This window comes from Arabidopsis thaliana (genome assembly GCF_000001735.4).
Source record: "Arabidopsis thaliana chromosome 1 sequence".
NCBI classification, from domain to species: Eukaryota; Viridiplantae; Streptophyta; class Magnoliopsida; order Brassicales; family Brassicaceae; genus Arabidopsis; species Arabidopsis thaliana.
The window spans coordinates 13396745-13416494 of NC_003070.9; the positions used below are offsets into that span (position 1 = coordinate 13396745).

Genomic DNA, 19750 nt, shown 5'->3' on the forward strand with positions numbered 1-19750 from the left:
TGAGTTTTAAAATTAGCATAGCAAATAACTCAATTTAAATATGTAATTACAAATAACTCTAATACAACTTTTAGGTTTTACAACAATTATCAAAAGAACATTTTTTTGGCTCATATATTTTGATAAATGTTGTAAACGTTTTGAAATTTTGGATGATCAAGTCTTTTTACGTAAGAAATTTTGATTGAATCTCATGAAATAAATTGTTGTATGAGGAATATTTTTGACGACTTTCTCATTTTGGTATCCGCAAATTTACTATTGTTTTTTTGTTTATCTTCAATGGATTAGTAAGTATAGCTTTTCTAAAAACAAGATTCTATACACAAATATATTCATAAGCTTATCTATACGTTCTTTTTAACAACTCATATTTCTCACATTTTTTTTAATATCTATATAAATTTTTATCTTCACAACTTTTTTTTGAAGAGCTATTACTCTTTCTATTTTTTTTGTAGGCACTCGTTTTCTTTGTTTTGTTCTTTCATACGGTGTCTCTTTCCATCATCTTATGATTTTGTCTATGCAGTACGTGCCATACCTTCCAAAATTTTAACATGGTTCATATCTTTTCTTCGAAATTCATTCCTTTCCTTGTTAGTAAATTTTGTTTGTCCACCTCGTCGAGAGGTAGCTACGTCAAGTCAATAAACTCTTCTTTTGAATTTCTATGATTTTTTTTTTGCTCTATATTGTTTTCTATTATTCTCATAAAAGGTTTTAACTTCTAAATTGGTTTTTAACTCTATCACTTCTCTCATTTGATGTTGCAGTTTAGATTCTCTTCACCTTTGATATATCCCTATTTTTACTGATTTTATCTATGTTTTAGGTATAGGATTTTGAGTCTTTATGTTATTTCTCGAGTCTTTTTAGTGTCTTTTCAGGTATTTTATGCATTGAGACAACATTGGAGATGAGGAGACATTTTGGAGCAAAAGCTAAGGAAAAGGAAGCTAAGGACGATCTCGGATTCCAGATTCAGAGGAAGTGTCGATCGACACCAGGAGTGTAGGATTTTGATATATCTCTATTTTTACTGAATTTATCTATAATTTAGGTGTAGGATTTTGAATCTTTATGTTATTTCTTGAGTCTTTTTGTGTCTTTTCAGGTATTTGCCCCAGAAGACTTTCCTATTTGCATTATTAGTCTATGGACGTATTATAGGTCTTATATATAGTTTTAGAGGTCATTGTTTAGACCTAAGTTCCTTTTATCAAGTTCTTTGCAATCCCTATTTTCAAAGACATAAGCTATTCATCGCTTGTTCTTGAGAGATTCATTCAGTTCATAATACAGTGAAGAGATCCCTTCTTACTCTTATCTTATTTGCTATCTGTACAGTGAAGAATTCCCTAGGTTATCTGTAGAATTATTCATCTTTGATTATACTTAATATTAGTTCTAGAGTAATTATTTAGATCTTGAATCAAGACAATAGATATGCCCACCATAGGTATCGGTAGTTGGATCTATTATTTGATGAGCCTGGTTTATAGGTGAGTAATAAGAATCGGCCTATCTACTAAGGTGAACAATCGAACTCGTTTAGAATGCATGTTTAGGTTAAAAATCTCTCGACTTCTCCGGTTATTCTTAGCTATAGGCATAGGGAGTTTCGCGGAACACCACCGGTTATTCCATAATTAGAGTTTGAGTTTAAGAATGGTTCGGTAACAACCTAGCTTTGATTAGATCTACTAACCAATAGTTTCTTAAGAATACTCTGTTCCTGAGAATACTCGCTTTTTATTTCAATCATCACCTTCTAGCTTAATCTCGACATTCAACTGATTGTTTGAACAAAAGAACTTTGTGGAAATTGATCCTTAAATACTGCAATTGATCTCTTATTTGAGAGAGTAGTTCTTATGGTAATTTGAGTCTTATCAAATTTGGCGCCGTTGCCAAAGTTCTTGGGAATCACCATTGAGTTTAGTTTAGAGATTTCGTCTAGGTTTTACTTTTATTTTGTTACTCACGCGTTTCTTGTTTTCTTCTTTTCTGTGTTTCAGGTGTATGCCTAGGAAAACAAGGAGCACACAACAGAAGGAGCTGATCAACTTGTCTGTTCTGGACTTGGGAAAACTTGAACGCACCAACCGCAAAACTCAGAGATTAGCAATAGCTGACAGAGTCATCAGAGCTGATGCAGAAGGAGTTTTGTGAGATGAGGATGGGCAGGGCAAGCGTACAATGAGGCTGGTCAGAGATTGGATGATAATGGACTCATCCTACCTAAGGACGCCAATGAGGATCAGGCGCGCCTCAATGCGCAATTAGCTGCCAGAGACGTAGCAGAGCTCGGTGTTAGCGACACCAATTGGGTGTCGATCGACACCTTCGGGAGCAGAATGCAGACGCGATTGGTGTCGAGCGACACAACAGAGGTGTCGATCGACACCAACCCCAGATTCCTGCAGCTATTCCTCCAGCTGCAGAACCACGTCGTACTCTCGGGGATTTCAGCAGTTTTGACCTGTTCTATGCTAAATGATCAGCAATCGTACCCCCACCCTTCCAGAGGAACGATTATGAGCTGAAGCCTGGCTACTTTGCTTTAGTAGGCCAACATCCTTTCCATGGCTTGTCTCATGAGCAGCCAATGGACCATATCGAACGTTTTGAGGACCTCGTTCTGAGCATCAAAGCTAATGGAGTCTTACAGGACTACCTACTGTGCAAGCTCTTCCCTTATTCACTTGCTGGGGAAGCCGCTTCTTGGCTGAAACAACTTCAAGCACGTTCTCTCGAGACTTGGAGAAACATCAAGTTAGGTTTGTTGAACAATTTTTTATGATGATTCTAAGTCTGAGGAGCTGAGAAACAAGCTATCTACCTTCACCCAAGGTCCAGCTGAAGCTTTCAAAGCCGCTTGGGTTCGTTTCAAGGAGTATCAACGGGACTGCTTGCATCATGGCTTCAGTGAGGTACAACTTCTTGGTACCTTTTTCATAGGAGTTGATTGGAGATACCAGTTGGCTCTAGATGCAGCGAGCAATGGTAACTTCAACACGAGATATCCAGCTGATGCTACCGCTCTGATAGAAAATCTCACTTGCAGTAATAGCACCAAAAATGCTGACTTTGAGAGGAAGAAGATTGTTGGAGCTGTTTCAGGCAATCAGATGGCAGAGGTGAATGCTAAGTTAGATTCAGTTCATAACTTGCTTACAGGGAAGAAGCATGTCCACTTTGCAGCTAAGGATGAGACTATTGAGCCCGAATCTGAGTCTGAAGAGGGAGTCTTCTACATAGATGGTTAGGGCTACAAGAAGTTTGGACAAACACATGACAACTTCAGTGACAACAGGTTTACAGGGAACCAGAGTTCCTCAAACTACACTCCAAAGCCTGCTTTTCAGAAGACATTTCCTCAAAACAACTTCTAGAGGACCAATAGTAATTCAGCTTAGGGCATCTCCAATAGTGATCTCCATATTTTCCTCTATTTATAGAGGTGATTCTATTTTGGAGGGATTGTGCTCCAATGATCACCTCTAAAATAGAGTTTCCTCTATAATAGAGAAAAAATAGAGATATTTACTTTTTGTCTCTATAAATAGAGATCTCTACAATTCATCTCTATTTTTTCCTCTATTTTTGAGGAAACTCTATTTTAGAAGTGACCATTGGAGCACAATGCCTCTAAAATAGATTCACCTCTAAAATAGAGAAAAATATAGAGGTGATCATTTGAGATTGTCTTACCAAGGCCCCCTTCCACCCTCATCAGAGAGCAGAATGGAATCTATGCTTGAGTATATTCTTGAGAGCCAAACAAAGCTCGTTGTGGATCGACAATCTGAGCTCTCACTTAAAGAAGCTGGATGTATAGGTAGCTCAAACTGCATAATCCATTAAGAGAGAAGAGGGCTTTCTTCCTGGTAATCCTGATGCTAACCTAAGGAAGAGCTGTAATGCCATCTTGATCAGAGAAGGAGATGATGTGTGGGAAGAATTGGACACTAAAGATGAGTTGGAGCTCGCAGTTGCAGAGATGGTGTCGACCGACACCTTCCAGTGTCTATATTTCTCTTGATTATTGCCTGATTAATGAGTGCTGCAGGTTCGACTCAATCCGACTTTTGGAAAATTTATATGGCAAACCAACAAACTTGAGGATATCCTAGTTTCCAACACAACCACTAAGGTTGGAGCTAATCTCACTGATCTTCCTTTTACCTCTTCAAACGGTTAGTATTCATAGATCTTGACTCCTTGTTCATACCTGATATTGAGACCAATGTAATAGAAAGAATGTGTTCCTCTCCCCTTATAAAAAGAAAAAAAAAATGAGAGATTGACAAGATTTTCGGATAGTGTATAGGGGTATGAATGTTTCCTATGACCCCATTATTATACATTATTTGGAATGATCAATTACAAAGGTTGGAATAATGCCGAGGGTGTCGATCCAGTATGCGAGTTCCCCTTTGTTTACTCTCTAAAAAGAATAAGTCTGGGGAGAGAAAGAACACCAAAGAAAAAATATATATAAAGAGAATGGTCGATTTATCATGGTATAGTACAAGAATGAGTCTAGAAGGATCTTGAATGTTAACTTGTTTGATAAGACCCAGCGATGAAAGCCTGGTGGATATAGTTGTGGAACTTAGGTATGAAATCTAGAATATTGTGTAAGCTTGCACAGAAGTACATGTTCGTTAGGGTTTGATTAGACTTGTTAGGCATATGGGCTTAGTTTGGATGATCATGGCAATAGGCTAGAGAATGTTGGGAGTTCCTTTGTTTTCAAAACCTCTTCCACGGGTTCAGCTTTTGTGTTTTGCTTGAGGGCAAGTAAAAGCTAAGTCTGGGGGAGTTGACATATCTCTATTTTTACTGATTTTATCTATGTTTTATGTATAGGATTTTGAATCTTTATGTTATTTCTTGAGTCTTTTTGTGTCTTTTCAGGTATTTCGACACCAGTTTCGGCCCAGCAAAGTCCATGACGCTTTCAAATTTAAAGAAGTGGAAATTTGCTCCAAAAGACTTCCCTATTTGCATTATTAGTCTCTGGACGTTTTATAGGTCTTATATATAGTTTTAGAGGTCATAGTTGAGACCTAAGTTCCTTTAATCAAGTTCTTTGGAATCCCTATTTTCAGAGACATAAGCTATTCATCCCTTGTTCTTAAGAGATTTATTCAGTTCTTAATACAGTGAAGAGATCCCTTCTTACTCTTATCTTATTTGTTGTGCTTATGCTTTCTTACTCAATTATGTTGTTTGTTTCATTCAATATGTCTGCGTAGTTTGCTTCTTAGGAATAGGGTTTCTCATTAGGGATTCATATGGTTTAGTAGATCGCTCCCTTTGCTAGGTTATCTGTAGAATTCTTCATCTTTGATTATACTTAATGTTAGATGTAGAGTAATTAACTAGATTTTGAATCTAGACAATAGATATGCCCACCATAGGTATCTGTAGTTGGATTTATTATTTGATGAACCTGGTTCATAGGTGAGTAATAAGAATCGACCTATCTACTAAGGTGAACAATCGAACTCGTTTAGAATGCATGTTTAGGTTAAAAATCTCTCGGCTTCTCCGGTTATTCTTAGCTATAGGCATAGAGAGTTTCGCGGAACACAGGTTATTCCATAATTAGAGTTTGAGTTTAAGAATGGTTCGATAACAACCTAGCATTGATTAGATCTACTAACCAATAGTTTCCTGAGAATACCCTCTTCCTAGCTCTTTATTTAATCGTTTACAACGAATCAATATGCTGTCTTTTTACTTTGTTCTCTTTTTATTTCAATCATCACCTGGTAGCTTAATCTCGACATTAAACAAATTGTTTGAGCAAAAGAACTTTGTGGAAATCGATCCTTAAATACTGCAATTGATCTCTTATTTGAGAGAATAGTTTTTAGAGTAATTTGAGCCTTATCAACCTTCACGCTTCCCAGACTAAAAGACATCATCTTATATCTTTGGAACTTGATTCAAATTGATACGATTAAGAACACTACCATCAAACCATGCCCTTGTTGATTTAACGCTTCACAGACCAAACACACCTTCATCCCTCTACACTTCAGCTTCTTATGAAAAAATCTTTCGCATACTTCTTTTCCTACCCACATAGCGAAATGTTTAAATTATATAAATAATTTTAATAAAATATCCAAAATTGCTCCAAAAATGATTACTTTTTTTAAACAAAGGTGTCATTAATTAGCATTTTTACAAACTTTACAAATTAACATTTTTGAAATTATAATTACTTTCTATATTAAAATATAGTTATTATGCAAACTTAGAAAAATATGGAATCTATTTAATATTACCCATGTCGCTAATTAACGTTTTTTAGTCATCTCACTAATTAATTTTTTTAAATTTTAGTATTTTTAAAACAAAATTATTTACTAAATAAAAATGTATTGCATATCAGTTCATAACTATTCTTTTCCCAAACCGCTTTTTTAATGTTTAGTCTAAAGCCTTTCTTTGTGCCATGGAAGAAGTTGTGAGAGAGATCGATGAACATGTTGAACAATTTCTGGTTTGCGATGACGTGGCTATGGTTAGTTATGTAGGTTTGAATTCAAGGAGTAAGGAAGGCGTTGTTGTGCATGATGTTAGAAGAGAGATTCTTTGTGCTAAGGAAGAAGTTGGGAGAGAGATCGATGAACATGTTGAGCAATTTTTGGTTTGTGATGACGCGACTGTGGTTAGTTATGTAGCTTTGAATCCAGGGAGTAAGGAAGACGTTGTTGTGAATGATGTTAGAAGAGAGATTATATCGTCTTTGGTTCTAGAAAATCCTGGAGTTGTTCTTGAAGATGTCTAAAGACTTGCGAATACGGTTAGTTTTAGTGATTTGTTAGATATTAAAGTTGTGATGAGATATTTGCGTTTTATCAGAGTAAATTAAGGTTTGATTTAGCTAAGTTTGATGAACATCGATATATATAGGACTTGAACACAAAGAGGATGAATCGTGTCAGACATCGTTGAGAAAGTGTTCAGGGTTTGCTAGGAAAAAGAGAAAATTTAATGAAGCTAATCTTTATGATGTAGCAACCACTACTACTTTGAAGAGGAGAGGGTAAGTGAAGTTTCGAAAATTGAAAATGTTGAGGAAGAAGTTAGCAATGGGATCAGAAGAGATTGTCGCCGAGGAAGAGGAATAGCAAAAGAGGTTTGGATGATAATGATGGGGTTGAGAAAAGAGAAGAGTCAAACGACTCAAACTATTTAGCTATTTAGAAGAGAGTGAGAAAAGAGATGATCCAAATATCGAAATTGGTGTTGGTTTAGAAACTCTATTGGCTTCAATCTGCAAAAAGCTCGAGGTCGATGTTTCTTCAAGGGTTTAAAGAAGCAATGGAAATAGTGATAGATAGAAAATATATTCAAATACATGAAAAAATTGTAAATAATCACTTTTGTAAATATAAAATATATTCAAATAATCATTTTTTAAAGTTTACGATTAGGCAACAAAATGAAAAAAATATTTAAAGAACAACATAAGAAAAATAAGTTAGTGATGGTCAAATAAACATTCAGTTAAAACAAAAGGGAACAAATATAATAGTTTCTAAATTCGAAAGTAGCTGTTTTATGTACAAAAAGCCATTTAAAACATGAGAGAATGATAAGGCGTCTTTTAGGACATTCCAGTTTTTCCAAACCCAAATAATCTCTCGATTATCACAAAAATCAAATCAACTCTTGCGGTTGTTAAAATGGGAAAATGTCAACCTGGCTTTTCAGTCAAACATATATTACTTTATAATTGCTTAATTGATAGTAAACAGTTTACTAACTAAGAGAAACACATGTATTCCCACATATGTACATATTTTGGTAGTTTTAAGTTCTAATACTTTTTAAAATATTAAAAATTTCTTGACTAATAGAAAAATCTTTAATAATATAGAACAAGTAAGGGAAAATGACATATGATATTGATAACAAAATTAGAAATAACAGAAATGATACTAAAAATATAAATGAAATAATATCTATGTGAAAAAGAATCAAAAATAAAATATTAAAGTACTTTTGCATTACTTAAATAATTTGTAAACCAAAAATATTTATTAAAAAAATCGATATAAATAAACTCTCGCTATTCGTGGGTCTATTTTTAGATTTTTTTTAATAAATTTTTCTACGACTAAAAATATTTACTGTAATAAAAGGTTTTAACTTCTATATTGATTCCTAATTCTATCACTTCTCTCCTTTCTTGTTGTAGTTTAGATTCTCTTCACCTTCACGGTTCGGAGACTAAAATACCTCATCTTATATCTTTGAAAACTTGGTTCAAATTGATACGATTAAAAACACCACCATCAAATCATGCTCTTGTTGCTTTAACGCTTCACATACCAAACACACCTTAATCCCTCTTCACTTCACCTTCTTATGAAAAAATCTTTCATATACTTCTTTCGTATTGTGTCTCATTCCATCATCTTATGATTTTGTCTAAGCAGTACATGCCCTACCTTCCAAACTTTTCACATGCTCCATATTTCTTTAGTATTAACTATCTTAAACCATTGAAGAGCTTTGAAGAATATTAAAAGTGTTGTCATATTTGTTTGCAGCTTTTGTTCTGTAACTTCTGTTTAAATAATCACTTTTTGACATTGTTGTAGATATTGGTGGAGGAAAAGCTCAGAGTGTTCAGAGAAACATATAGGACTTAATCGTAGCAGGTGGAGCTGACATTCTTTCAGGTAACGAACTAGTTTCTGGTTCTTGTGATAAGTTATGTTTAATGTATATTCATGTGTGATGGATTCAATCACTCATAGTCTTATGTTACAATCTCTTGTGCTATCTTAGTTATGTTCATTAGAGTAATTATGATGAGAACTCACTAGATGCGAGGAGGAGATGGAGCTTGCCAGTGAACCACTCAGATTCAAGAGGAGCCCAACGAAGATGAATGGACATTTGTTTGGTACCGATTCAAATGGCATTTCCTTGGAAGAATACTCCTACTAGGTCACTGTTTGAGATGATGGATAAGCTTCTGGGTGAGAGGATGACGAAGAGGAACGGATGTTTCATGTAAGCCAAATATTGAGCTACTAAGAATCAGTTTCAGATTTCAAGAATTTGTTAAGATTGTGATTTGGAATCATAGCAAAACCATATGTGATACGTTTCACAACATCAACAATTTATACATGAACTTTATTCTTTCTTTCTTTTTCACTGAAATGTTGCCTTTCATTGATACCACTGTGTTCTTACAAAAAGTTGATCAGTGGACTTTCCACTTACAAACATAAGGCAACTATAACTAAAACATTGTTGAAACAGAAACTACAACTTTACTGAAATTGAAAGACGGAACTGAATCATAAACATAAGTAGGAGTATGTCCTAACCAAAAACCATACTCATCTAATAAGTCTTATTCAAACCTTTAAGCTGCTTTCATTGTAACCCGTAGTCTTCAAACCAAAAAATTCTGACAGAAGTTAGTTGAGTGCTTAGCGTTTCTTCGGAGGTTTAGAATCCCTCCGGTTCTTTGCGCGTAATCATGTTGAGGTTGATTTCTCATCCCCTCTGTACCCCTTCTTAAATCTTGAACTTCATGTCTTTTTGAAGATTGACTGACTTCAAAGTGCATTCTATCATCTAAGAACTGTGGCTCTCTTCTTGGCATTAGGGTGTTCGAATCCGAAGACAAGTCTTGTCTGACAGTGCTGGATTCCCCAACATACATGTTATGTTCATTCGTAGCTGTTGCAAGGTGAGGATAAGCAGCTTCAAATTCAGCATGGTTCAGTGGTGGTGGAGCTACTCTTAGAGGCGGAGTCTAGGGAACTGGAAAAGAGCTATCAGTCATCTGAGACTGAGAGTTCATGGATGATCTACGAACACAATCACTGAATAGAGCTCTTTCTCTTGCAATGCTGAGAGGTCTTTGGCGATATGGACAATAGGCTCTGTTGTGAGTAAACCTGAAGCAGCTTCTGCATAACCTCCAAAGACGTTCATACTGGAACCTTATGGTTGCAGTTTCACCTGAATCAAAGATGATTCTCCGGAAGAACTTTAGTCTGTCCGTAATACCAAAACGCACCCTCACTCTAATATAAGCGATATGTGCTAAGGTTGCATCATGATAGTCTAGCATAATGATCTCACCCAGGTCTTGAGCAATCTCCATAACCGTCTCTTCAGAAACATAAGACAGAGGAATTCCACGAATATGCACCCATAGATCTATTGTTGTGACAAAGTTATGAGCCGGAGCCACCTCCCATCTAGTAGCTGCACAAACCAATTGTTAAAGAGCCATGGCTCCCGTCTTTGCACCATCATTAGATCAATTTCATTCTGAAAAAGAAATTGAACATAAGTAGCATCAAGTACTCTGCCATGAATTTGAGTCGTCAATCCCCTTGATCTTGGTAAGGCTACAACAACATAATTGAGGTTTTTGACTCTTGGATTCAGAGACCTAGCTATCATACTCAGTCTATTGGCAGCCTCCACCATCACATAAGCCTCATGAGGTATAAAGAGAGTTGGATCTTCTTGACCTAGTTCCAAGTTCTGAATCTCGTCCCACAACTCATCCGACATATTGAACCAAGAAGGAGGGAATCTAGAAGTTAATGGGATGAATAACAAAGGAAGAAACTGACACTATATATAAAGACTCTAAACGCAAGACATAACCGACTAACCTTAAGAAGAAAGAATATATAAAGTTGCTAACTCATAGGATTGTGCCACGTGTCAAGTCAAACAATTAGATGTTTACATGTGTCATTCAAAATTTAACTTTTTTATTCTCTAAAAAAATAGAAAATTTTAAAAAGTAAATAAATTTACATATACTAATTTATATGTTTATATATTTATAAACAATTAAGATTTATTCAACAAAAGGAAAATTAACAAATTTGTCTTTAACTCATGTAATCATAAGTGAAAATAGAACATTTTTTAAAAAATAGCTTAGCTTATAGGATTTAACTTTTCAATTATTTTCATTTATTAATTTTAACTCATTTAATATTAATTTGCATGATGTAAAATTAACTTACGAGATTACGGCATATATAGAAAATATATTTTCAACAATGTTTGGTTTTTTATTAATTATTAGCCCTAGGCGTTTGGGTATTCGGGTCGGGTATTTCGGGTTCGGGTTTTTGGGTTTAAAAGTTTAGGACGCGTTCGAGTAATTTAAGATTTCGGGTCGGGTTCAGTTTGGCTTCGGGTTCGGGTTCGAGTTTATTTATATATTGAAATATCAAATTTTGTGTGTAAATCTATTAAATTACTTGAAAATTTCAAAAACTCCCAAAACAACACGAGTTGTTTTGCTTGAATATATCTAAAAATACACAAAATAACTAAAATATCCAAAAAATCGTAATATTTTCTATATATAAGTATAAATATAACTAATATATACTTATATTTGAGATATGTTTGGATACCTATTCGGGTTCGAGTTTTTTGGGTTTTGAAGTTTAGACCTGTTCGAGTATTTTAAAATTTCATTTATTAATTTTAACTCATTTAATATTAATTTGCATGATGTAAAATTAACTTAGGAGATTACGGCATATATAAAAAATATATTTTCAATAATGTTTGGTTTCTAAATATTTTTGTGGATTTCTGTTTTTTTTTTTATTAATTATTAGCCCTATGCGTTTGGGTATTCGGGTCGGGTATTTCGGGTTTGGGTTTTGGGACTTAGAAGTTTAGGACTCGTTCGGGTAATTTAAGATTTCGGGTCGGGATCGGTTCGGGTTCGGGTTCGAGTTTATTTATCTATTGAGATATCAAATTTTGTCTGCAAATCTATTAAATTACTTGAAAATTTTAAAAATTCCCAAAACAACACGAGTACTTTTGCTTGAATATATCTAAAAATACACAAAAATAACTAAAATATCCAAAAAATCCTAATATTTTCTATATATAAGTATAAATATAACTAATATATACTTATATTTGAGATATGTTTGGATACCTATTCGGGTTTGGGTTCGGGTTTTCGGGTTTTGAATTTTAGACCCGTACGGGTACTTGAAAATTTTGGGTTCGGGTTCGGATCGGGTTTTTCGGGTCGGTTCTTCGGGTTTGGATATTATGCCTAGGCCTATTAATTATGTTTTGTTAATTGTTAATTATTTTTAATACTAAATAGGATATAGATTTGATATGTCATAAATATTATTTTGATATAAAAATGTTATCACTCAATATGAAGTTGTAGAATTTAAATCGAGTTTATTATGATGACATAGATAGTTAAACTGTATTACAAAATTGAATGGTGTAAGATACAAATTTGTTTTTTCTTTTTTTTAACTAAATACTAAATTAAATACAGAAGAATGGTCGGTTACTTTGTACAATTCAAATATCATTGATAAGATTGAGTGTATATAATTAAAATAGAATGCATAAGACCAAAATTTTGTTTAGACAAATAATTATTAAATTAAATATCAAAAAAAAGATATAGATTGCTATACAATATTCAAATACTATCGATAAACATTTATTTTTGTATCTTACACCCGCCTAAATAGGCGGGCCTTATCTAGTATAATATAAAACCATAAACTATATCATAATCTATCTAGACCGAGTCAACAATTATTAAATCGTAAAATGAGAAAACCTAGTACTAAAGAAACTGACTTCTAGAAAAGGACAAAAGAAATCCATTCCACACACCTATCAAATCCTGTTTTGAGCTGCTAACCCCAAGTCATCCACTTTAATTAACTACATGCCACGATAACTTATCTAATATTCCAACATAAACATCTGTTCCTAAGGAAGCTTGCTGTAAAATACTGTCTCTGCTGAGTCATTGCTGACTCAAACAAAAATCCTGCTCATCAGTCAAACCTTCTTTTTGACTATCTGATAAGAAATCCTTGTCATTTAGCAATCACATTTTGTAGACACTTCAGCTGAAGGCTACACCTTAAACCACACATGTAGCTTCGTGGTTTCTTTGAATAAAGGATTGCTAAGTTCAACAGATTTGAGTCCTTTGTGCTTCAAACAAGCTTTGTAACCAAAGTGGATATCTTGCAGCTACATAACTTTGCCACCTCATTCCAGTAATGACACTTTTTGCTATCTCAGAAGCACCCTCATTACATTGACGTGGTTCCATTGCCATGAACCAAAAAGCTTTATCCTTAGCGCAATCTAATAGAACTTCTAACTGACCCCTTAGTGTTGGCCACTCTTTTGGTTTATGCATGGTTTTAATAATATCATGAGAAGAAGCTCCAAATGTAACTCTATCGAACTTGAGTTGATCCATACTCCCAACTTTTAATTTTTGCGTCAAAGTGAGAATGAACCTGAGTGTAGGAGCATCTACTGTGCATTAATACCTTCCCCATCGAGTCACGAACTACCCAAGAAGTACCAGCTATTTGGTGCTTTTTCCACCAAGCTACTCCAATGTTACACTTGATTTCATTCATCGGAGGAGGAATCCATGTCAATTTCCTTGTAGATTCCTTAATGAAAATTAAGTCTTGAGCTTTTGTCCATTCATTGCAATCCTCAAATGCTTTCCCAACAATGCTTAGGGACACCGAGCTTATACCTTCATATATCAATGTTATTTCGAGTCGTCCATAACACCCAAATGATCCAGGGACTAACAGATCTCAACTGAGTAGAAAGTTCTCTATTGTGGCAGTTAGTAATCACATGATTCATATTGGTAAAGATAGAATTCCCAAAACCATGATCAGATGACTGCATAAGAGATATAGCCCAAACCTGGCGAGCAAGGGGACACTGAAACAGAATGTGGTTTAAAGTTTCATCTTTCTCAGAGCACATTGAACATCCATCCTCAATTAAAATACCCCTTGTTCGTAACTTGTCTTCCACTGCAACAACACCTTTTAGCATCTTCCACAAGAATACTTTGATTTTTGGTGCCGTGTTTAGACTCCAGATTTTTCCGAAAAGAGGATTTAATGATGGTTGTTCTTCTGCTTCTTTAAACATCAGTTTATGCACCTGTCTACTACACATTTCATAGCCAGATTTAACAGTGTATAGACCATGATTGGTACCAAACCAACAAAAAGAGTCCTTTCTAGAAACCATAGGTCGCTGTTTACGAATAAGCTGAATATCTTTCCAAGGAAATAAGTCACGAAGCATATTCAGATTCCAATTCCTAGAAACAGGATCAATAAGTTGACTCACTTTCAATTTAATATCAATCATCACCTGCAGACTCACTCGTCTTCTAGGTTCCCCATCAAAAAGCCATTTATCCATCCAAACATAAGTTTGCTCTCCATTCCCGATGACTTTTTCAGACCTGTAATTAGTAACTCCCTGCCATATAAAATACTCTCCCAAGCGTAAGATGGTCTTGTGCCTTTTGTAGCCGAGAGGAAGTATGTATTCAGATAGTATCTGCTTTTGAGAATTGGAGATAAAAGACTGTCTGAATCATTGAGAAGTCTCGAAGCTTGTTTTGCTAGTAAGGCTTGGTTAAAACATTGAAGATCTTTGAACCCAAATCCTCCTAAAACCTTAGGCAGCATTAATTTTTGAGCTCCAATCCAGTGAATTTTCTTCTTGTCTTGCATAGAGTTCCACGAAAAGTCCATCATTACACTAGTCAACTTTGTGCATAAAGTCTTGAGTAGCTTGAAGCAGGTCATAACATACATAGGAAATGCCATAGCTATGGATTTTAACAAAACTTCTTTCCCTCCTTGAGATAAGGTTTTAGCATACCAACCCGTAAGTCGAGACTGAAGTTTCTCCTTAATGAATCCAAGTAAGACATGTTTAGAGCCACTAAAACACTCTGGTAAGCCCAAGTATTTTCTTGATCCTCCTTCAGTTTGGATACTTTATCTATTCATGATATAATGTTTAGTTTCCTCTTCCACCTTAGTCACAAATGTGATCGCCGATTTATCCAAATTAATCATTTGACCTGAAATATGCCCATACTGTGATAGACAATGCATAATCTCTGAACATTCTTCCTTTGAAGCCTTACAAATTAACAAAGTATCATCAGCAAAAAGGAGATGATTGGCAGAAGGTCCTGATCCATTAACCTGAATTCCCGAGACTTTACCCATTTTTTCTGCCTGATTTAGAATTTGTATCAAAGCTTTAGTACATAACACAAACAAGAATGGTGATAATGGATCACCCTGTCTTATGCCTCTATGTGGAACTATATGACCATATGACTGTCCATTGATCAGTACTGAATAAGAAACTGAAGATACACACCCCATAATACAATTAATCCAAGTAATGCTAAACCTAGAGCAAAAAGGATTCCTTGTAAGAATGGTCATTCTACCCTATCATATGCCTTTGACATATCTGTTTTAAAGACCATAAACTCCTTTGAAATCTTCTCATTAGTTCTTAGGTTATGAACAATTTCATGCGCAAGAATGATGTTATCTGAAACTAACCTCTCTACCACAAAAGCAGATTGTGTTGGTGAGACTATGGCTGGAAGATGCTTCTTTAGTCTAGGAGATAAAATTTTAGAGACAATCTTATAAAGGACAGAGCAAAGACTGATGGGTCGAATATCCGTCATTCTAGCAGGATTTGTTATCTTTGGAATCAGACATAAGTGAGTATGGTTCCAATCTTCAGGGAGAATTCTTGTCTAAAAGAAATACTCTATATCTGATATAATCTGATTCTTGACCAAAGACCAATGTGTTTGGAAAAAAAGAGCAGTGAAACCATCAGGACCTGTGCACTCTCAGCATTGATAGAGAAGACAGCATTGTAAACTTCCTGTTCAGTGACCTTTTTAGTGAGATTTTGATTCATATCTTCTGTGACTCTTTTTGTGAACACATCTAAAACTGAATCCATTGAAGTAGGATAAGAGGAAGTAAATAAATCTTCAAAGAAATTCACTGCTATTTTTCCTTTCTCCCTACTAAGGGTTTGCTTACTGCCATTCTCATCTACCAGAAATCTCAGAGAATTCGAGACTCTATTAGCTTTCACTGTTGCCTGAAAAAACTTATCTTATCACCACCAACCATCCATTTATCCCTGCTTTACAATCTCTAAAAGGATTCTTCCTCTCTATACGCATCCCAAGAACATCTTGAATAATAGAAATCTTCGACCAAGAAGAATAGTGAGCACTCTTCTCTTCATCTAACTCCAATCTTTATTTCTTAATACGACTTTGGGCATTAAAATCATTCTCTCTTTTACAATGACTAATGGCTTTTCTACATTCCACAAGACGGAGCATAACAAAGGAAGGTTGAGTATCTATGTTACCATTCCATGAACTTTGTATAGCTGCATGAAAAATTGGATCCTCAGAAAAACGTTTGTCAAATCTGAAATGACCCGGAAAAACTTCCTAATCATTCACAAATTTAACTAAAACCGGTCTATGATCATATCCTAGTCTCTCACGAAACCATTGATGAGAGTTTGGAAACAAAGCATACCAATCTGAGTTTCCAAAACAACGATCTAATTTACATTGATCCATTCCTCATTCCTTGTTCCACCCCAGGAGAAACTATTCCATGTACTCCCCAGCACATGCATATCACAGTAAAATAGCATAACCTTAAAATCCTGAAAGGAAGATTCTACTCTCGTAGGTCCACCTATCTTTTCTTTGTTAGATATGATATCATTAAAATCTCCTATCATACACCAAGCTGTTTTTCTTGTCAAACCAATTATCCTTAATCTTTCCAAAAGGGAATGTCTGAGATGCTGCTTAGGATTTCCATAAACACAAGAAAGAAACCATCTCATATTGTCCTGTGAAATCTTCATATCAAGTAGATTCTTATCTTCAAACAGAAAATCTATCTCCAAGTGTTGTTTCAAAAAGATTGCTAACCCACCACTCTTTCCAATCGGTTCAATAGTATGAAAATAATCATAGCCTAGCCATCTGAAAATCTTCATAATAAACGGATCAGAGTTCATGGTCTCCATGAGGAATAAAATGTCTGGGAAATGCTCTTTTTCATTTCCTTCAAGTGCCGAATTGTCCAAAGATTTCTCAAACCTTGGCAATTCGAACTTAGGATGCCTTACTGATATTGCGGCGGTTCATCATGAACCACCGTAGTTTCATTATCTTTACTGCAATCAGACATGACAGAAGCTGCAACATCCTTTTTCCTTTTAAAAACATTAGCAAACTCAATATTTATACTAACCTCTTTATCATTTGCTTTCCCATTAGGCTCCTGAGAATCCTGTTTCTTACGGACCAAAGTCGCTTTCCTTTTTCTTGGATTTTTCTGTCTAATACTTAAACCCGCATCATTTAAGACAGAATGAAAACCAGACTCCACATCCAAATCCAAATTATCTGATAGAAAAGATCCGTCTTGGAAAGCCTTCCTATGATCACAAAGCTCCTGAGAATCTGTGCGTGTCTCCTCCACTCCACATAGTCTTTGTGCATCTAATAAGGTAGCCATCATTCTCTCTGACAGTAACTGACCTGACTTTTTGGTCAAAACCCTTTTTCCTTCAAACCAATCTGTTTCTGAAAGAGAAGAGGGAAGGCCTGCTTGTTTGAACTTAGGCTCATTCATTCCTTTGTCCACTCTCTCCGCAATAGAATTCCTTTGAACTGCATCCATGAAAGAAGTTTTTCTTGTCTGAGAAGAACCACACCCAGCTTTCTCATGCGTAAGTCTTTGGCAAAGGAAACACCTTTTCCTAATTCTTTCATAATCAGAAGTCACAGAGACTATTTCACCCGTTGGTAGCTGAACTTCCTTGAAATTTCTCAGAGGGTTCCTAACATCAAGTATAACATGAACTATGATATAATCTTGCGCTTGAGACTTCTCTAAGTCTAGCTCAACCTTTAAAACATGTCCAACACAAGATGCAATCTCTTTAATTGTCTCCTCTGTGTAATAGTTAACAGGAATATTCCTCAGCCGAATCCAAACCGGAAGAAACATCAGATACTCTTCCGTCGGTTTCTCTATCCAACGATCCATCACAACACACCATTCATCCTGAGTCCAAACTCCGGTTTTTAAGATTTCAATTAAATCATCCTCTGATTTGAAGAAGAATTGAAACCTTTCTTGTGATAAAGCAACACCACGAACTGTTGAATACAGTCTCCAAATTCTAGGCATGTCTAATATCCAATTAGACATCCGTTGAGGAGAAGGATTCAGAAACCTTCCCAAGATACTACAATCATTCCTTCAATCGAACAAAACTGCGCTTGGTTCGACAAAGCCAGAGGTTCATCATCCTTAATTGACATCTCTTGAATCGCTTAATCCAAATCCATATTCATCACAACAAAAGTAAAAAGAAGAACGCTTCCTTAGACAGAAACTTGAAATCAACACAGCCAAAAGAAAACAGGGAAATCTTCGGATCCTGGCTCCGCTCTACTAGAAACGAGTTATTGAGGGAGAAGTTCTTGAGACCAATCGAATGGGACGGTGAGATTAACGGCAATCAAAGTATTATCCAAACGAGTTACTAAGAGAGAGAACATAGATAAGTTTTTCAGCAATTACATGAACTCTCTTCATGTTTTACAATTAGTCAAATACCCAAAACTAAATTTCTGAACTATACGTGATGAATTGAGTTAAATAACTGCAGGTCGGCCCGTTAATCTGTTGGGCTTTGCAGGGCGGGTATGAGCTTCGATTTGTAAACTGCGGTCGTTAGCGGAATGGCATGTTTTGAATCAGAAAAAAAGTTGTCCATCTTTAGATGTAACTAAAATATTTTTATTATCATGAAATAGGAATAGATTATGTCAATTTGTTTTTGTCTAATTACTTAGCTGATTAGAAATAGTTTGATTTCCACGATTTGATGATTAGTCCATCTGCAATATATATATATATATATATATATATATATATATATATATATATATGAAAATATAGGAGAAAACTATGATATATACCACATTTTTCACATTCTTTCCAAATCTACCACTTCTCTTTCCCCTTTCCAAATCTAAAATATTTCCCAAACAAAAAGATAATTTACATTGAAATTTGTCTTTCTAGTTTATAATATTATTAGGAAAAGTCCCACTCGTTGTGTGGGTGTAATTAGTGTATAATAAAATGTAACTATATATATACTGAATTTTTTTTTGTTACTTTCAAAATATAAAAATAATATTTATAATTTATAATTTATGTTACACTAATTTGTTGTTTGTGGTGGAAGTTTTTTGTACATTACAAAACTAAACACTTGTAATATTTTGTTTTTGAATAGATGATGTTTTTAACATTCAATAAAAACTAACTAACTTTTTAGTATTGGTTTTAACTATTTCTACTATGTAGATTGTTTTATTATTGGTTGAACTGTGTTCAAACATCTAAATGATGATTTAGTTTAGAAAATAAATAAATTAATAAATAATAATTAGATTAATGTGCAATAGAAATAAAGAAGGGATAATCATGTCTACTTAAGTGAAAAAATTAGATCCAAAATATCGTTTCGTCAAAGTGCATTTTAAACAACATAATATCTTTAACATTCTGGTGTTAATTAAACAATATAAGTATCCAAAGAATTGGTAACAACAACTTGCTCTCAAATTAACATTTGTCAATGAACATGTTGATACACCAAAATTTAGACTATTCTATTAACTGTGTGAAATAAGACCGTATATGTTACAACCCCACATAAAGCTTGTTTGATTGAAATCTTGGGGTTTTATAGGCTTTTGCTCTAC

General features: G+C 34.7%; 3 pseudogenes across 3 annotated transcripts; 1 reads left to right on the forward strand and 2 right to left on the reverse strand.

Annotated features, from left to right (window-relative positions):
• Positions 1-919: 919 nt before the first annotated feature.
• Positions 920-6814, forward strand: AT1G35970 (annotated as a pseudogene; the record flags this gene model as incomplete). The annotated part of the gene is made up of 1 exon: positions 920-6814.
• Positions 6815-9485: 2671 nt separating this feature from the next.
• AT1G35980 lies at positions 9486-10584 on the reverse strand (annotated as a pseudogene). Its single transcript has one exon.
• A 2423-nt stretch (positions 10585-13007) lies between these two features.
• AT1G35990 lies at positions 13008-18325 on the reverse strand (annotated as a pseudogene; the record flags this gene model as incomplete). Its single annotated transcript has 1 exon — positions 13008-18325.
• Positions 18326-19750: the final 1425 nt, after the last annotated feature.